This window comes from Salvelinus fontinalis, chromosome 6, assembly GCF_029448725.1.
Source record: "Salvelinus fontinalis isolate EN_2023a chromosome 6, ASM2944872v1, whole genome shotgun sequence".
NCBI lineage: Eukaryota > Metazoa > Chordata > Actinopteri > Salmoniformes > Salmonidae > Salvelinus > Salvelinus fontinalis.
Genome location: NC_074670.1, coordinates 18,114,445 through 18,132,547, shown reverse-complemented (window position 1 = coordinate 18,132,547; position 18,103 = coordinate 18,114,445). Strand labels below are relative to the sequence as shown.

Below are 18,103 nucleotides of genomic sequence, written 5' to 3'. Positions count from 1 at the left end.
TGTGGTGAGTGTAGGGACGTTGAGAGGAAAACCTCCTGTCCCTAGTTGTGGTGAGTGTAGGGATGTTGAGAGGAAAACCTCCTGTCCCTAGTTGTGGTGAGTGTAGGGACATTGAGAGGAAAACCTCCTGTCCCTAGTTGTGGTGAGTGTAGGGACGTTGAGAGGAAAACCTCCTATCCCTAGTTGTGGTGAGTGTAGGGACGTTGAGAGGAAAACCTCCTGTCCCTAGTTGTGGTGAGTGTAGAGACGTTGAGAGGAAAACCTCCTGTCCCTAGTTGTGGTGAGTGTAGGGAGATTGAGAGGAAAACCTCCTATCCCTAGTTGTGGTGAGTGTAGGGACGTTGAGAGGAAAACCTCCTGTCCCTATTTGTGGTGAGTGTAGGGACGTGGTGAGGAAAACCTCTTGTCCCTAGTTGTGGTGAGTGTAGAGACGTTGAGAGGAAAACCTCCTGTCCCTAGTTGTGGTGAGTGTAGGGACGTGGTGAGGAAAACCTCCTGTCCCTATTTGTGGTGAGTGTAGGGACGTTGAGAGGAAAACCTCCTGTCCCTATTTGTGGTGAGTGTAGGGAGGTGGTGAGTGTAGAGAGGTGGTGAGTGTAGGGAGGTGGTGAGTGTATGTAGGTGGTGAGTGTAGGGAGGTGGTGAGTGTAGGGACGTGGTGAGTGTAGGGAGGTGGTGAGTGTAGTGAGGTGGTGAGTGTAGGGAGGTGGTGAGTGTAGGGAGGTGGTGAGTGTAGGGAGGTGGTGAGTGTAGGGAAGTGGTGAGTGTAGGGAGGTGGTGAGTGTAGGGAGGTGGTGAGTGTAGGGACGTGGTGAGTGTAGGGACGTGGTGAGTGTAGGGAGGTGGTGAGTGTAGGGAGGTGGTGAGTGTAGGGACGTGGTGAGTGTAGGGACGTGGTGAGTGTAGGGAGGTGGTGAGTGTAGGGAGGTGGTGAGTGTAGGGACGTGTTGAGTGTAGGGAGGTGGTGAGTGTAGGGAGGTGGTGAGTGTAGGGAGGTGGTGAGTGTAGGGACGTGGTGAGTGTAGGGAGGTGGTGAGTGTAGGGAGGTGGTGAGTGTAGGGACGTGGTGAGTGTAGGGAGGTGGTGAGTGTAGGGAGGTGGTGAGTGTAGGGAGGTGGTGAGTGTAGGGAGGTGGTGAGTGTAGGGAGGTGGTGAGTGTAGGGACGTGGTGAGTGTAGGGACGTGGTTAGTGTAGGGAGGTGGTGAGTGTAGGGAGGTGGTGAGTGTAGGGAGGTGGTGAGTGTAGGGAGGTGGTGAGTGTAGGGAAGTGGTGAGATACGTGTTGGAGGAGTCAGTGGAGGGAGCTAGTCAGGGATCTGATCTCAAGCCCCAAAAATGTGTTTGGTCATGGTCATGGTCTTCAAAAATGTGTTTGGTCATGGTCATGGTCTTCAAAAATGTGTTTGGTCATGGTCATGGTCTTCCATAATGTGTTTGGTCATGGTCATGGTCTTTAAAAATGTGTTTGGTCATGGTCATGGTCTTTAAAAATGTGTTTGGTCATGGTCATGGTCTTCAAAAATGTGTTTGGTCATGGTCATGGTCTTTAAAAATGTGTTTGGTCATGGTCATGGTCTTCAAAAATGTGTTTGGTCATGGTCATGGTCTTCAAAAATGTGTTTGGTCATGGTCTTTAAAAATGTGTTTGGTCATGGTCTTTAAAAATGTGTTTTGTCATGGTCATGGTCATGGTCGTTAAAATGTGTTTGGTCATGGTCATGGTCATGGTCTTCAAAAATGTGTTTGGTCATGGTCATGGTCTTCAAAAATGTGTTTGGTCATGGTCATGGTCTTTAAAAATGTGTTTGGTCATGGTCATGGTCTTTAAAAATGTGTTTGGTCATGGTCATGGTCGTTAAAATGTGTTTGGTCATGGTCATGGTCTTCAAAAATGTGTTTGGTCATGGTCTTTAAAAATGTGTTTGGTCATGGTCATGGTCATGGTCGTTAAAATGTGTTTGGTCATGGTCTTTAAAAATGTGTTTGGTCATGGTCTTCAAAAATGTGTTTGGTCATGGTCATGGTCATGGTCGTTAAAATGTGTTTGGTCATTGTCATGATCTTCAAAAATGTGTTTGGTCATGCTCATGGTCTTTAAAAATGTGTTTGGTCATGGTCATGGTCTTTAAAAATGTGTTTGGTCATGGTCATGGTCTTTAAAATGTGTTTGGTCATGGTCATGGTCTTCAAAAATGTGTTTGGTCATGGTCATGGTCTTTAAAAATGTGTTTGGTCATGGTCTTTAAAAATGTGTTTGGTCATGGTCTTTAAAAATGTGTTTGGTCATGGTCATGGTCATGGTCTTTATTCCTGATTATTATTTGACCATGCTTGTCATTTATGAACATTTTGAACATCTTGGCTCTCTCTAATTCTCTCCTTCTCTCTTTCTTTCTCTCTCGGAGGAACTGAGCCCTAGGACCATACGTCAGGACTACCGGGCATGATGACTCCTTGCTGTCCCCAGTCCACCTGGCCTTGATGCTGTCCCAGTTTCAACTGTTCTGCCTGCGGTTATGGAACCCCTACCTGTCCCAGACCTGCTGTTTTCAACTCTTAATTATCGGCTATGAAAAGCCAACTGACATTTATTCCTGATTATTATTTGACCATGCTTGTCATTTATGAACATTTTGAACATCTTGGCCTGTTCTGTTATAATCTCCACCTGGAACAGCCAGAAGAGGACTGGCCACCCCTCATAGCCTGGTTCCTCTCTAGGTTTCTTCCTAGGTTTTGGCCTTTCTAGGGAGTTTTTCCTAGCCACCGTGCTTCTACACCTGCATTGCTTGCTGTTTGGGGTTTTAGGCTGGGTTTCTGTACAGCACTTCGAGATATTAGCTGATGTACGAAGGGCTATATAAAATAAACTTGATTGATTGATTGATTGATTTCAAATGTGTTTGGTCATGGTCATGGTCTTTAAAATGTGTTTGGTCATGGTCATGGTCTTTAAAATGTGTGTGGTCATGGTCATGGTCTTTAAAATGTGTGTGGTCATGGTCATGGTCTTTAAAATGTGTTTGGTCATGGTCATGGTCTTTAAAATGTGTTTGGTCATGGTCATGGTCTTTAAAATGTGTTTGGTCATGGTCATGGTCTTTAAAATGCTCTTGGCTTCGGCTGATAAGAAAGCGGCAGGGCTCTAAACTGACCTTTTCTACAAGGAGCACCTGTGCGCCTAAGGTGAAAAATGTTGGAGCACACAAAGGAATGTAGAGAAAATATTTGCGGTAACAAGACGTTTTCTTTGTAGTAATGGTGCAATGACGGTCATGAATCTGTGCTCAGTGTATTCTCCACTCAGGGCTGCTGTACAGTGAAGTTATCTTTGCAACAATCATCATCTGGGTGATTATTTTTCGAGGCACAGGTGGTTCTAAATTTTAATTCCAGGTTGCGCAGCAAAATATTTAGGCACATATGCGAGTAAAATGTTTGCACTGTAGAGCCCTTAGCGTGTGTGTATACTGTGCCGTACTGTAGGCTACATTTTATTTGTATTTTATTCTGTTTTATTCCTCCACACACTAGGAATTCAAGGTTAGTGACCATTCATCTAGTCCTGGATGCAGTGTTCTAAAGTGTGGTGTTCTAAAGCTAATTTCCTGCAATTCTACCCATTTTGCCATGGGGCTGAGAGAACATTTGCAGACAGTTTTAAAGCTAATTTCCTGCAAAAAAAATGTTTTTGCCATAGCTTATGCCATGTTCTAATGCTATCTGAGTGACTCAAACATTACAACAAAATCAATGGTAGCCCCATGCCTTGACATTTTTTTAATTTTTGATTCTCTCGAACTGTCTAGTTTTTATTGGTGATTGTTATTTCTCAAAGATTATCTTATTTATAAGACATAGCTCCTCTATCGTTTCTACATACTTTATATCAGAGCTTTAAATATATATATATACAGTGGGGAGAACAAGTATTTGATACACTGCCGATTTTGCAGGTTTTTCTACTTACAAAGCATGTAGAGGTCTGTAATTTTTATCATAGGTACACTTCAACTGTGAGAGACGGAATCAATTAATCACATAAAATGCAAATTAATTACTTAAAAATCATACAATGTGATTTTCTGGATTTTTGTTTTAGATTCCGTCTCTCACAGTTGAAGTGTACCTATGATAAAAAATTACAGACCTCTACATGCTTTGTAAGTAGGAAAACCTGCAAAATCGGCAGTGTATCAAATACTTGTTCTCCCCACTGTATATACAGTACCAGTAAAAAGTTTAAACACACCTACTCATTCAAGGGTTTTTCTTTATTTGTACTATTTTCTTCATTGTAGAATAATAGTAAAGATATCAAAACTATGAAATAACACATATGGAATCATGTAGTAACCAAAGAAGTGTTACCCAAATCAAAATATATTTTAGATTTTAGATTCTTCAAAGTAGCCACCCTTTGCCTTGATGACATCTTTGTACACTCTTGGCATTCTCTCAACCAGAACCACTTTGTTGGTTACTACATGATTCCAAATGTGTTATTTCATAGTTTTGATGTCTTCACTATTATTCTACAATGTAGAAAATAGTAAAAATAAAGAAAACCCCTGGAATGAGTAGGCATGTCCAAACTTCTGACTGGTACTGTATATATATATTACATCATATTTCTTGGAGTGGGGGCAGCAATTTAGCAGCGGAGGATTGCCACTGCTAAATTAATATAGGGGCAACACTGCCTGGAAGTAGTGTGTGGTACAAGATTGAGTGTGAAGTATCAGTACAAGATTGAGTGTGAAGTATCAGGCCAAGGTCAGTGTGTTGATCATGGGCATGGTTTTAGTTGAATACAGCCCAGAGAGGTCAGCAACCATCCAAGGCTAAAATGTGTCTTTTTTTCATCAATCCTAAATGTTGATTTTCATTTAAGACCACAATTCCAAAGAACTGGTTGTTTTTTGTGTAATTTGTGCCGTCTATCTGCATGCTAAGTGTTACTTCTCATATGCCGCTCTGTATGTGCTTATTGTCATTCTTGTCATTTTAAGTGTTTTTAATAACCTGCCCTGGGATTACGGTTGAAAATTAGCCGGCTGGCTAAAACCAAGACTGTACATTAGAGAAAGGGAATACCTACTCAGTTGCACAACTGAATGCATTCAACAGACGTTATCGGCGCCCGGGGTGCAAAAATAAACGTAATAAAGTAAAAGTAGCTGTCTGTATGTGCCCAAAACACTTTATACATTTTTTTTCTTTATACCATGTTTCGGATTCCAGAAAAATTACTGGGAGAAATTTTAAGCGTCTTCTTCTGGGAAAAGACAATGATAATTTACTGGCCTTGATTAAGATCAGTTGATTCTGGCTCAATCACAAAAAAGGCAATAACAGGAGATTAGCCTGTTTATTACAGTACAATACAAATATTGTACAATGTACATTTTATCATGTGATTAAAGTACCATCTAATGTAGACTACAGTGTCCCAACTAAAAATACTAGGCAAATAACTAGATCCATCTAAATGTATAAATTATTCCATTCTGTATTGTGAGAGCCTCTGGCAGAACTGGCCTTAAAGGGGTTGATTGATAAACATTTAGCCCCACAGACAGTGAAGGCCTAGTACTCAGAACTCAGTCTAAACACGATCACCCTGGAATACGAGCAGCATTGACTACACACACACACACAAATATACGGCGAGCAGTCCCACACACTAACACTGAACCAGGAATTTACAGAAAAGATACACTGTTCAATTCTCCATTGGCCTAAGATCACACACACACACATACACAGTGAGAAGTAATTAATATAGACATCTAATCTCTACAGAGAGTGTAAAGACATGGGCACATATGCAGAATAAAAGCATGCTCCTAGTCCCACTAAACGTTATTACTGTACTATCCCACGGTTATAAACTACTGCCACAATGCAATTTTTGTGAACAACTTGTGAGGAATATAGTGCAGTGCCCCAGTACACTGTGGCAGAGGGTGTGTGTGTGCCCGACTGCCCGTGTGCAGGAGATGTGCCGCACAAGAGTGTGTGTACAAAACACCATATGTTGAGTGTGGGACTTCACGTTTCTCTAGCTTGTTTGGTGCTGCACCTCTTCATACTGTGTGTGTGTGGTATGGCACACTGCAGTTCATCCCTCTCTGAAATGTATTTTATGGGCGTCTGAGAGGGCGCAGGGCTGCAGTGGAGGGAACGGGATGGAGAGGGGAGCACTAAGATACACTACACCACTAAGGATTAAAAGGTGTAGTACCAGGGTAGTGTACTGCATTCTCCCCCATGGTTTACCGTGGTGACAGGGCCATCTTACCCTTAAACTGGGTCACCAGGGAACCAACACACATGAAACAGCAAAAAATTAAATAACACACATCACACACACACACATTTAAGTAGCTCTTGTGTACGTACTCACTGTAGAACAAGGGGTTGGAGTGATTGCACAATGCGACATAAAGGAACACATTTTGTCAGGGTATTGTTGGTGTAGTGAGAGGGAGAATATGAACGAGTGTGTGAGTGAGTGTGTGAGGGCGCTACGGTGGAGAACCTCAGTTCAGTTGTGACGTAGTTAAAATACTGTCAGTTGCTTGCTGGCATAATTATGACTGTCACTGTCCATTTTATTGATGAAACAGAAATATTGAAGGTTGAAACAACCGTTAAGGACTCCAGTCAGTTATTGATCTACAGCTTTAGCATGGACCAGAGGTGTCCAGTGATGAGTGAGACCCAATGGCAGGACTGCCAATGCCAAATCAATGGCAGGACTGCTCTGCTAAACTACAGGATACATTTCAATCTAGGAGAGATTTCCATATGCATGCACAAATTAAGTGATGAAAGCAATGATGATGATACAAAATCAGGTTTTCTAAATGCATAATCTGCAATACATTGCAAATGCTGTCAGTTCTGATAGCACCGAGGTACAAGTCTGTACACCCCAATTGCAAATGTTGTTTAACTCTCTGAAAATATTCTACATGTCAAATGTAGAAAAGTCTATAAGGAAACTGCAGCTCAATGCAGCCAAGACGCCTCTGGAGTGCTGTGATAGGTGTTTAGCTGGGCAGAAAAGTGGGAGCACGGCCTGAGAGGATCCGTTACATAGTGCCAGACAGCATACGAGCTGTTTCTCCCCGGCCTTGGTTCTGCGCTGATCCGAGCAAGAGTAGCCTAGCTAGTACTAGAGCCGCTGCACTCCATACTGCACAATGTCAAAGGAGTTGAGGCTGTCTTACCTAAAGCAAACAAACACAACAGCCTGTGTCGAATGCTTAGCCCAACGACATTTTCTACACAACGCAGCTTTGCACATCTTTCGCCAACACTAAAATATATTGCAAATTGATGTGCAGTTACTTCAGGGACGGTTCATGACGCAAAAGTTTAATTCAGCGAGCCAAACAGCATTCATTTTAAGCGGGTCACACAAATCGCTAGCTAATCTGGCAACTACTGCTCAGTAGTAGTAGTAGTAGTAGTAGTAGTAGTAGTAGTAACAACAACGTCATTACAACTGCTCGGGACTGTTTTAAGTAATATAGGACGCAGTGTCCATTCGTTTAATATTTACGAACAGTCAGGATAGCAATAGTACATCCTGGGGCTGATGCTGGGGTGTCATGTATTTGCTGCACTGGGGTGTGCAAGATGGGTCGATTACCTATTTACTGCTATGCACAAAGTCAAGTTTACTGCAACGTTGAGGTGGAGAATAGTAGTGCAAAGTTACTTGTAGCTTGCTTGCAGGTTATGCAGTTAATCCGTTGACAAAGTTTAGTGACTGTGCACCCTCACCCCCTCTCCTCTTTTCTCTTTTCTCTCGTCCCTTCCTTGATACTTAGCGAGAAAGCTGTGTCACTCTTCTTTACACGCGATCAGTACGAAAAACAGGGCAACCGACCGACCGTTAACCGTTGGTAGTAACTGTTGTTAGCTTGTTGGAGAAGAACATACAAGTCGGTTAGTTGTAACTCACCCAAACAGAAAAATTCAGTTGGCAATAGAAACATGTACGATCCTATTTTGCAGATGAGGAAGCTTGCACGCTCGCGGGTAACATCCCTCCGCTGGCCGTTGCTACTGTGTGGTCCGAGCTCGCACTTTAATTTCCCTCCGTAAAACATGTATTTTTCCCAGAGCAACTCAAACAGGGATAAAAAAAATAAAAAAAGATCTGGTTCCCTTTTCCACTACAGTCTCAAAATGGTGAATGAACCACTAACAGCTGGCCTCTCTGACCAATCACAGTTCTCTGACAGGTACAGTAGCCTACCAGCGTTAACCGTACAAAGAAATGGGTGTGGACAGCTGTCAATTTCCACATGATTGACACGTGTATCTGGCGAATGTCTATGGGATATTAGACCAAGCCGGTGCCTAGTCCGAAACTATACAGTATCCAATAAGGGCATTGGGAACCATAGGAACAGTGTGTGGGTGGGCCCAAGGGAGGGACCGAATCAGAGTTTAGCCAATAGAATAGCATAGGTGTCCACCCCCCTCCAAAATAACGGGTCACGTTTACCACCACTGACAGAGCAAGGGCCATCCTTGGCTAGACAGTCTACTGTGGGACTTTCCTTATCACGGAAACATCAAGGAAAAGATAGGTCATTGATAGTGTGAGCACTTACAGAAACTACAAGCTCATCCGTGATTTCTACAAGTATGTCAACTCCCTCTGCAGACCTGAAGAATTGGGGAAAGTGGGATGGAGTGATTCAGAAAGAAGGGGGGGCTGAAGGGGTTCTAAAATGTTTTACTGCTCTCGAGCCTTGAGATCTTCGTTTTCTTTATAATTGTTATAGTGTAAAATGTTTTGCCATTACACCGCTTTCACTCCTTTGTATCTCTCCTTTCGCTGATTACACTCCTTTCTTTTCTCTCAGCAACAGACCCTCACCTCGCACCGAACAGCCAATCACGGCGCTGAGTTCAGCTCTGTCTGACGTCGACGATTACACTGCCCCGCCTCTCCCATAGAAAATGACAAGGGGATCTTTGCTGACGTCACCTTGCCAACGCCTGATTGGCCAGGCCGGAGATGTCTCCCAGCCAATGGCCGGACGCAGTGGTGATGTCATCACGCATGTTGCCACCAGCTGGACCAAGGGGGTGTGGTCTGTCGTAAACTCTGCTCACCAGTGTTTACTGCAAGTACGGTAGTACGAGAGAGAGCCAGGCTGCATGGAAGAGTGGCGTGCCGAACCTCTGTAGTACTATGGCAGTCATACACAGTAGGACTACGACTACAACGGACTTCTAGCCTATTCTCAATAGCACACTGGCAGATTTTATGAAAAAATATAAACATTTTGTTCTGGATGTTTTTCTGCAATACCTTTGAAAGATACATTTGGTTTGAGGTCTTTTTACCTTTGCTTCTGATTAAGTGACAGAGATATAGTCTTCTCTTTTTTTCCAGGCTGTGCAAGCCAACAAAGACAGTTACGTAGTAAACATTACATCATCCTTATTTCTCTTGTAGTAGACAGACATACAGACTCACGCAGAGACAGACAGCTTGGGCAGAAGCCTCTCACAGCGTCCTCGCTGTCGGTGTCCCCCTGTCAGTGTTCCCTCACATGCCATATGGAAACGATTTTTTTTTTAAATGAAAATAGTATAATCTCTGTTTATACAAAATAATACATGTTGATTAAAAAAGACAACACAAAATCTGAAAGACACCAGCAGATAAAGAGGCAGATTGTGTTAGCACGCGCGTGTGTGTCAGAGCAGGAAGGGAGACACCTAGCGGTAAACAGACAACACTGCAATGTGATATAATGCCGCAATCTCTAAAAACGTTTACGTCTGTCTGTCTGTCTGTGTCTCTGTCTGTTGCTGATTAGTTACTTTACATCTCTGGAGAATGAGTTAACTTCTAGTGCTGCTGTCAGAGGAGCAGTATTTGGCTATACGAACTCCACCGCAGATAGAGCATTCTCTAGCTTTCTTCTTAGTTTCTAGAAATACCAGGTAGATTATATGAAAATATGCAGTAATGTATAGTTTGAATGGAGTTATATTATTACAAAAAGCAATTGAGACTGTTTCAGATCTGTTTCCTTTTGTAATGTATTTAAACCATTGAGGACCCAAACTGTTTCAGTAAAAAAGTTGAATATAAATGTGGTCCCACTGTGTATTTACATGGTAATTAGCATGGTACATCGACCATTTTCAAATTAATTCCAATCAATAGATTAATTCACTCTTGTTAGTAATCAAATATAAGTTTGCTCTTCCCCTGCCGCGTGTCAGCAGTTTGTTGACTGAAAGAGAGAGAGAGAGACCTGAGCTGTGTGGATGAGGACATGGCTGTAAATGTTTCCCTCGTTAGCAAGTCTCTCCCTCTCTCAGCAGGATTCTGACCTTTGACCTTTACCCCTCACCCCAGCAATGGCCCCTCTCTATACCCCCATCACTGACCTGTCAATCAGATGTCAGAGACTCAACCCCCCTGCTGAGTTTTGGGTCCTGGGGGGGAGGGGAGTGTGACAGAGATAATAATAATACTGTGGTATGAAGCACATAGAGAGAGAAGGACAAATCCCTATTCAGCCATTGAGTGTAAACTGAAATTAATGTGGAGGTGGCTACATACATTCACTACACTAGAGGACTACCATTATTGGTACTGAAAGTTGGAATTATAGGCAGGCCCATAAAAGGTAGGATAGAAGAGCACTTTTTATTGTGGATTCAGGCTGGCCTTAATGAATCACACTAGCTGTACTCCTTTCAGTTTTTCTTTCTTTGTTTTAGTCAGTTTCTTTCGTCTCAGTATACACGGCCTGCCTCTTAACCGGGAGGCCTAAACAAACAACCTTTGACCAGTAGTTATGACATGCCATCCAACAGTTATGCCCTTTTAGCCCATCTCCAGCTCTCACTGTCACTGGTATTTACCACAGGCTAGCTGACATGAGATATTCCATTGTGTACAGACAGAACACATCATCAATGGTCTCACCAATGGAGAGTTCAAGAACAAAGTATGACCAAAGTATGAAAATGCACTATGACTATGCAGTGATGGATAACGGTATTGGTAAATTCATCTCTCTGTATGTAATTAGTGTATTTCACTGTTTGTATGCTCCCACAGAGTTCATATAACATTAGAACATAATACAGTAATACACTTAAAAGCTAAGGTTACCCCCAACCAACACACCACCTCCTCACACCTAGCAGTAACCCACACTACACAGGCAGACCGATGGAATGTCTGACAGCTCTGGCTCTTATAATACTCCAGACACTCACAGTAGCATAACCCCTGACCTCTAACCTCTAATTCCTGGCCCCGGACCCAACACCAATGACTTAGGGCTCTATGCCATCACAGCCATTAACAAGGTTTCCAGGTTAAAAAAAATAATTAAAAAAACATTGTTTTCAGGCCTAGGGAGAGATACAAGGAAGAGAATTAGCGGTACATTTCCCAAGAAAGGAAACATCTTTTGAGCCACAGGAATTGAGGTGTGGGTGGACTCATCTTTGTATCTGTGCCATTACAGTGTCTGTGACAGCATGGGCAGCGCCACTGAGGGTAAAGTCCATTTTCTTCTTCACGATTGGCTAAACCCTCCTAATGACCCGGTTGGACATGATTCCAACCGGGTCATCAGTAGGGATCAGCCAATGAAGTTGGAAGTCTCACCCAGTTGACAACATTCAAATGGTGGAACTCCTCAACTGAGCTGCAAATGCTAATACAGCCTTTTGGCCACTAGAGGCCTCTATCATTCTCTATAGGGTGGACTGAGGGAAGGCTTTTGGCTGTTACCTGTTTCCTGTGACCTATTTCCTGCCTCCAATCACACCTGGGTAACCAACTTCCCTGATGTGAGAGGATACCTGGGGCTACAGGTCCCTGGTTACTTTAGAAACAGAACATTGTATTGCATAAGCAGTTTGGCTGGAACACAATCACGCTTCACTTATCCATTCTATAACACCCAATTTCCATGCTGCTTGCCTGCACAAGAGCAAGAGGATTCTCAGGGCCAAAGAGGCTCCAGTTATCACAGAAATGCAACACATAGAGCCTACATCACACAGATACCTTAAACAGCCCACATCTTTAACTGTATGTGTGCTCTTTTGGATCTATATGCTCTATTTCTACACTTTGCAACTTTAGCCTAACAGAGGGACAGCATTCCTGTCAGGCTCATAGTGTATATTGCATGTCAGTAGAGACTGAGCCTGTTCCTGGAGACACAGCAATCTCCACAGCTTCTCTCCGCTCAAACCAACCACACCCCTCCCAACACAACACTCCCCACACAGCCAGGGCCATTAGGGCTCATCAGTCTGATCAATAACCCTGTAAAAACCCTGTTAAACTGTAAAGGGTTTGAGAAAGACAGGGAACACACTCCTGGTTGGTTGATCTGTCCTGTCTAATCTGATACTGTAGTTACAGTTGATATGAGGAAAGGCTACAGTATGTATGGATAAAGAGACTAATCCAATGGTCTAGAGCGAAAGAGTGTGTGTGTGTGTGTGTGTGTGTGTGTGTGTGTGTGTGTGTGTGTGTGTGTGTGTGTGTGTGTGTGTGTGTGTGTTGAGTTGAGTTTATTTTATTTTTGCAGGGACTGTGCACATTAATCAACGTTTCAGTAAAAGTGCCGGTTTTAGCCAGCCGGCTAATTTTCAACCGCAGTCCCTGGGCAGGTTATTAAAAACAATTACAATATAGACAATCATTGAGCAGTGAGCACACGCAGAGCAACATAGGACAAGCAAGACATAGCATACAGACAGAGCAACATAGGACAAGCAAGACGTAGCATACAGACAGAGCAACATAGAACAAGCAAGACGTAGCATACAGACAGAGCAACAAAGAACAAGCAAGACGTAGCATACAGACAGAGCAACATAGAACAAGCAAGACGTAGCATACAGACAGAGCAACATAGAACAAGCAAGACGTAGCATACAGACAGAGCAACATAGAACAAGCAAGACGTAGCATACAGACAGAGCAACATAGGACAAGCAAGACGTAGCATACAGACAGAGCAACATAGAACAAGCAAGACGTAGCATACAGACAGAGCAACATAGAACAAGCAAGACGTAGCATACAGACAGAGCAACATAGAACAAGCAAGACGTAGCATACAGACAGAGCAACATAGGACAAGCAAGATGTAGCATACAGACAGAGCAACAAAGAACAAAAAGCAGTAAGACAAAATTCATAAAAGCAACAAAGTGTTTCCACACCTCACAAGTTACAGACGACAGACAACATGGAAAGCGGCAATACACAGCTAGGGATTATGTTCACAAATCTGATTGACCTTTAGCCATGTCTTCATGCATTTTGTGAAGGTGTGATATGTGGTGCAGTTATGTGTGTCTGATGGCAGTGTACTCCAGACATGGGAAGCTCTCACAGAGAAAGCGGATTTACTAAAGGTGCTTTTCCTTAAGGGAACTATACAGTCACGTCTCATGGCAGACCTTGTGGATCTGCTGCCATATGTTTGGGTTTTCTGTTTAACAAAAATACTGAGTGGAGGGGGAGCCAGGCCATTTAGGATCTTGAATACAAGACATGCGTCGGTGTATTGCACAAGATTTTCCCAACTCAGGAGCTCATGCTTTCTGAGGATGTAACAGTGATGATGGCTATTGGGCTTCCTATCAAGCACTTTGAGAGCCTGTTTTTAGACAGACTGAATAGGTTTTAATGTTGTACAGCAAGCTTGGGCCCAACTAGTCAAGCAGTATGTTAAGTGGGGGAGTATCATAGATTTGAAGTACAGTTTTGCTACCTCTGTAGTCAAACAATTTCGTATAAATCGAAAATTAGCTCGGATGAATTTGGTTATTTGAATTACCTTTTTCACATGCTTTTTAAAAGAGAGATTGGAATCAAGTATGATGCCAAGGTACTTAAAATCAGATACCACCTGGAGCTTCTCCCCTGACACATAGACATCTGGCTCAGTAGCATCTGTTGCCCTCTTTGTGAAGAACATGCAAACAGTTTTTTTCACATTGAGATGCAAACACGAGTCACTGAGCCACTTTGTAACCTGGACCATTACAGTAGTGAGTTCTTGTGCAGCTTGTTGTTTGCTCTTTGCATGCACATATATCACTGTATCATCTGCATACATTTGAACTTCAGACCCAGTACAGACAGAAGGCAGATCATTAATGTACAGGCTGAACAGGAGGGGCCCCAGTATTGACCCTTGGGGCACGCCCACATCATAGCTAAGAGTGGGCGACAGCTCATTGCTCACTCTGACACACTGAGTTCTGCCTTCAAGGTATGATTTCATCCATCTCAAGGCATTGGGGGAAAAGTTGAACTTGGACAATTTTGTGATTAGAATCTCATGGTTAACAGTATCAAAAGCCTTCCTTAGGTCCAGAAACACAGCCCCAACAATGCCCCCTTTGTCCATCTTGGACTTCACATTTTCCAGAAGAAAGCAGTTGGCCGTTTCTGTGGCGTGTTTAGCTCTGAAGCCAAACTGCATGGAGTATAATGTGAAGGGGCTGTTGTTGAGGTGGGCAATCAGTTGTTCTGCTACACACTTTTCAACAACCTTTGACACCACAGGTAGTATACTAATGGGCCTGTAGTTACTCACGTCAGCAGGGTCGCCAGATTTAAAGATGGCCGTTATTATGGCCAACTTCCATACCCTTGGAAACACCCCGAGACCAATAGATGTGTTGGTGACCTTAGTAATGGGGCCAATGAGTGACTCTTTGTAGTTTTTAAGAAAGGTAGAGTCCAGCCCAAACACATCTTTGGCTTTAGAGTTCTTTTGTGAGCTAATCGCCTTGTTCACCTTTGACTCAGAAACCTCCCTTATGATGAAGACAGGTGTGTGTGTGTGTGTGTGTGTGTGTGTGTGTGTGTGTGTGTGTGTGTGTGTGTGTGTGTGTGACAGCCTCTCACAGACAGAGTGCTGTAACTAATTGGTAAGAGATCCCGTGACAGAAGCCATTTCATGAACAGCAGCCGCCTTTCAAAAAACACAATTTTCTATTCACTCAGAAATAGTCAAAAATGAACATGTTTTATTCCCTACTAAACTAAACCTATAAGGTGGCCTGGACTGGAGAGTGTTTGTCCGTGATTTGCTACCACTACATGACATTGATGAAAGGCTACAAAAACGACAGCACACTGCGAGCGGAACATAATAGCATCGTTAAACGCTAACAGAGGTGGTAAAAGAGGCCAACTGCTATCCGATCCATAAGATACAATACAGTAGGCCCTCTGTGTCGGCTGCATTACTGACACAGTAACAGGACACTGTTCAGCTGTTGCAGGGATACATGTCATATACGAGTCAACACTGAGACTCTGGTCCTATGTAAGAGACCCTTGTCGACACATTCCACACTTTATGAGTGAGGGACAATTTGAGGTAACCAGTAGGCCTATGGTAGCCTGGATGCAGTCTCTGTTCAGCTATTACATTCCACTCTTTGCCACTCCTTTCATTTGCCAAATACATTTATTTGACTGGAGTGGCAAGGAGTGGAATGGCAGCTAAAAGACTGGTACCCAGGCTAGGGATATGGGTGAAGATGTGTGGATGGCTGAGGTTACTGCTTTGAATGAATCTGTTGATCTGCTATTTGATGACATAGGCTTATTACTACTGAAGGGGTTAATTGAAGTAGTGGCAGGGCCTTGGTACTGTATGTCTGTAACCATAACCTGCTATCAAAGTACAGTAGGCTAAAAAACTCTAGTACAGTTTGAATCCAAAAATGTATTAGTCAAGACATTATAGCATAATTATGGGTACATTTTGGGGCAGTTTGACTGAGTTTGTGTTTGCCTGCAGTACTAATTTTATACAGCAGAGGGGGATATGCTTCTGATAATGACACCGATTACATCAAAAACGGATACGTACCTATTCTAACAGTGTACAAGTTCTCATGTCTTCCATCAGTTTTAGATGTTGTACAGTATAACTAACGCATTCACATAAATTAAGTAATGCAATAAAATAAAACATGAACAAGTTGGCGTCAAGTTCATCAACTGATTTGGAACTGGAACTGAAACAGCCAGATGATCTGGAACTGAATCCTGTAGTGAATGTAGATGAACCTACCTAGCAGCAGAGGTGTGAGAAACTGTAGTTTTCTCCGTTGTGTCTGTCTGTGTTGTGGTTCAGTGGAGCAGCTCTTCTCTGTACAGGAGAGGATGTGGCTGGGGTGGAGCCAGGCACACTGTGCTGCTCACTATGTCGGAGTGTGTGCAGGCAGTATATTGTACAGTCGTGGCCAAACGTTTTGAGAATGACACAAATATAAATGTTCACAAAGTCTGCTGCCTCAGTTTGTATGATGACAATTTGCATATACTCCAGAATGTTATGAAGAGTGATCAGATGAATTGCAATTAATTGCAAAGTCCCTCTTTGCCGTGCAAATGAACTGAATCCCCCAAAAACATTTCCACTGCATTTCAGCCCTGCCACAAAAGGACCAGCTGACATCATGTCAGTGATTCCCTCGTTAACACAGGTGTGACTGTTGACGAGGACAAGGCTGTAGATCACTCGGTCATGCTGATTGAGTTCGAATAACAGACTGGAAGCTTCAAAAGGAGGGTGGTTCTTGGAATCATTGTTCTTCTTCTGTCAAACATGGTTACCTGCAAGGAAACACGTGCCGTCATCATTGCTTTGCAAAAAAGAGCTTCACAGGCAAGGATATTGCTGCCAGTAAGATTGCACCTAAATCAACCATTTATCAGATCATCAAGAACTTCAAGGGGAGCGGTTAAATTGTTGTGAAGAAGGCTTCAGGACGCCCAAGAAAGTCCAGCAAGCACCAGTCTCCTAAAGTTGATTCAGCTGCGGGATCGGGGCACCACCAGTATAGAGCTTGTTCAGGAATGGCAGCAGGCAGGTGTGAGGCGAAGACTTTTGGAGGATGGCCTGGTGTCAAGAAGGGCAGCAAGAAGGGCAGCAAAGAAGCCACTTCTCTCCAGGAAAAACATCAGGGACAGACTGATATTCTGCAAAAGGTACAGGGATTGGACTGCTGAGGACTGGGGTAAAGTAATTTTCTCTGATGAATCCGCTTTCCGATTGTTTGGGGCATCCGGAAAAAAGCTTGTCCGGAGAAGACAAGGTGAGTGATACCATCAGTCCTGTGTCATGCCAACAGTAAAGCATCCTGAGGACATTCATGTGTGGGGTTGCTTTTCAGCCAAGGGAGTGGGCTCACTCACAATTTTGCCTAAGAACACAGCCATGAATAACAAATGGTACCAACACATCCTCTGAGAGAAACTTCTCCCAACCATCCAGGAACAGTTTGGTGACGAACAATGCCTTTTCGAGCATGATGGAGCACCTTGCCATAAGGCAAAAGTGATAACTAAGTGGCTCGGGGAACAAAACATTGATATTTTGGGTCCATGTCCAGGAAACTCCCCAGACCTTAATCCCATTGGGAACTTGTGGTCAATCCTCAAGAGGCAGGTGGACAAACAAAAACTCCAAGCATTGATTATGCAAGAATAGGCTGCCATCAGTCAGGATTTGGCCCAGAAGTTAATTGACAGCATGCCAGGGCAGATTGCAGAGGTCTTGAAAAAGAAGGGTCAACACTGCAAATATTGACTCTTTGCATCAACTTTATGTCAATAAAAGCCTTTGACACTTATGAAATGCTTGTAATTATACTTCAGTATTCCATAGTAACATCTGACAAAAATATCTAAAGACACTGAAGCAGCAGACTTTGTGAAAATTAATATTTGTGTCATTCTCAAAACTTTTGCCCACGACTGTATGTCTGCACATTGTATGTGTGTGTGAGTATGTGTGTAAACATACAGGATTGGGAATGTGTGTATATGCATACTGCATATGGTATGTGTGTGGTTGCATGAATGCATGCATAGTATGTGAGTGTCTTGAGTGTGTGTTGGAGTATGTGTAGGGGCATGAAGGTTTCCGCGAAAGCATGCGCTGGATATGAGCAAGAGGGCAAAGTGGTGCAGGTGCGAGAGCGACGTGGTTCCTGTGGTCTCCCCTCTTCTCTCCTCCTCCACGTGAAGTGAACATCTGTG

General features: G+C 43.3%; 1 protein-coding gene and 1 long non-coding RNA gene across 2 annotated transcripts in view; one reads left to right on the top strand and one right to left on the bottom strand.

The window, feature by feature from the left end:
- LOC129857241 (protein capicua homolog) overlaps positions 1–8,328 on the bottom strand; it is a 70,831-nt gene extending 62,503 nt beyond the window's left edge. The window contains exon 1 of the mRNA XM_055925292.1: positions 7,979–8,328. The gene's annotated coding sequence lies outside the window, so the exon portion shown is untranslated. The remainder of the gene's footprint in view (positions 1–7,978) is intronic.
- A 154-nt stretch (positions 8,329–8,482) lies between these two features.
- On the top strand, positions 8,483–10,136 carry LOC129857242 (uncharacterized). The gene is made up of 2 exons (XR_008759889.1): positions 8,483–8,668; positions 8,892–10,136. It is a non-coding gene; the product is annotated as an uncharacterized LOC129857242 (long non-coding RNA).
- The last annotated feature ends 7,967 nt before the right edge of the window (positions 10,137–18,103 follow it).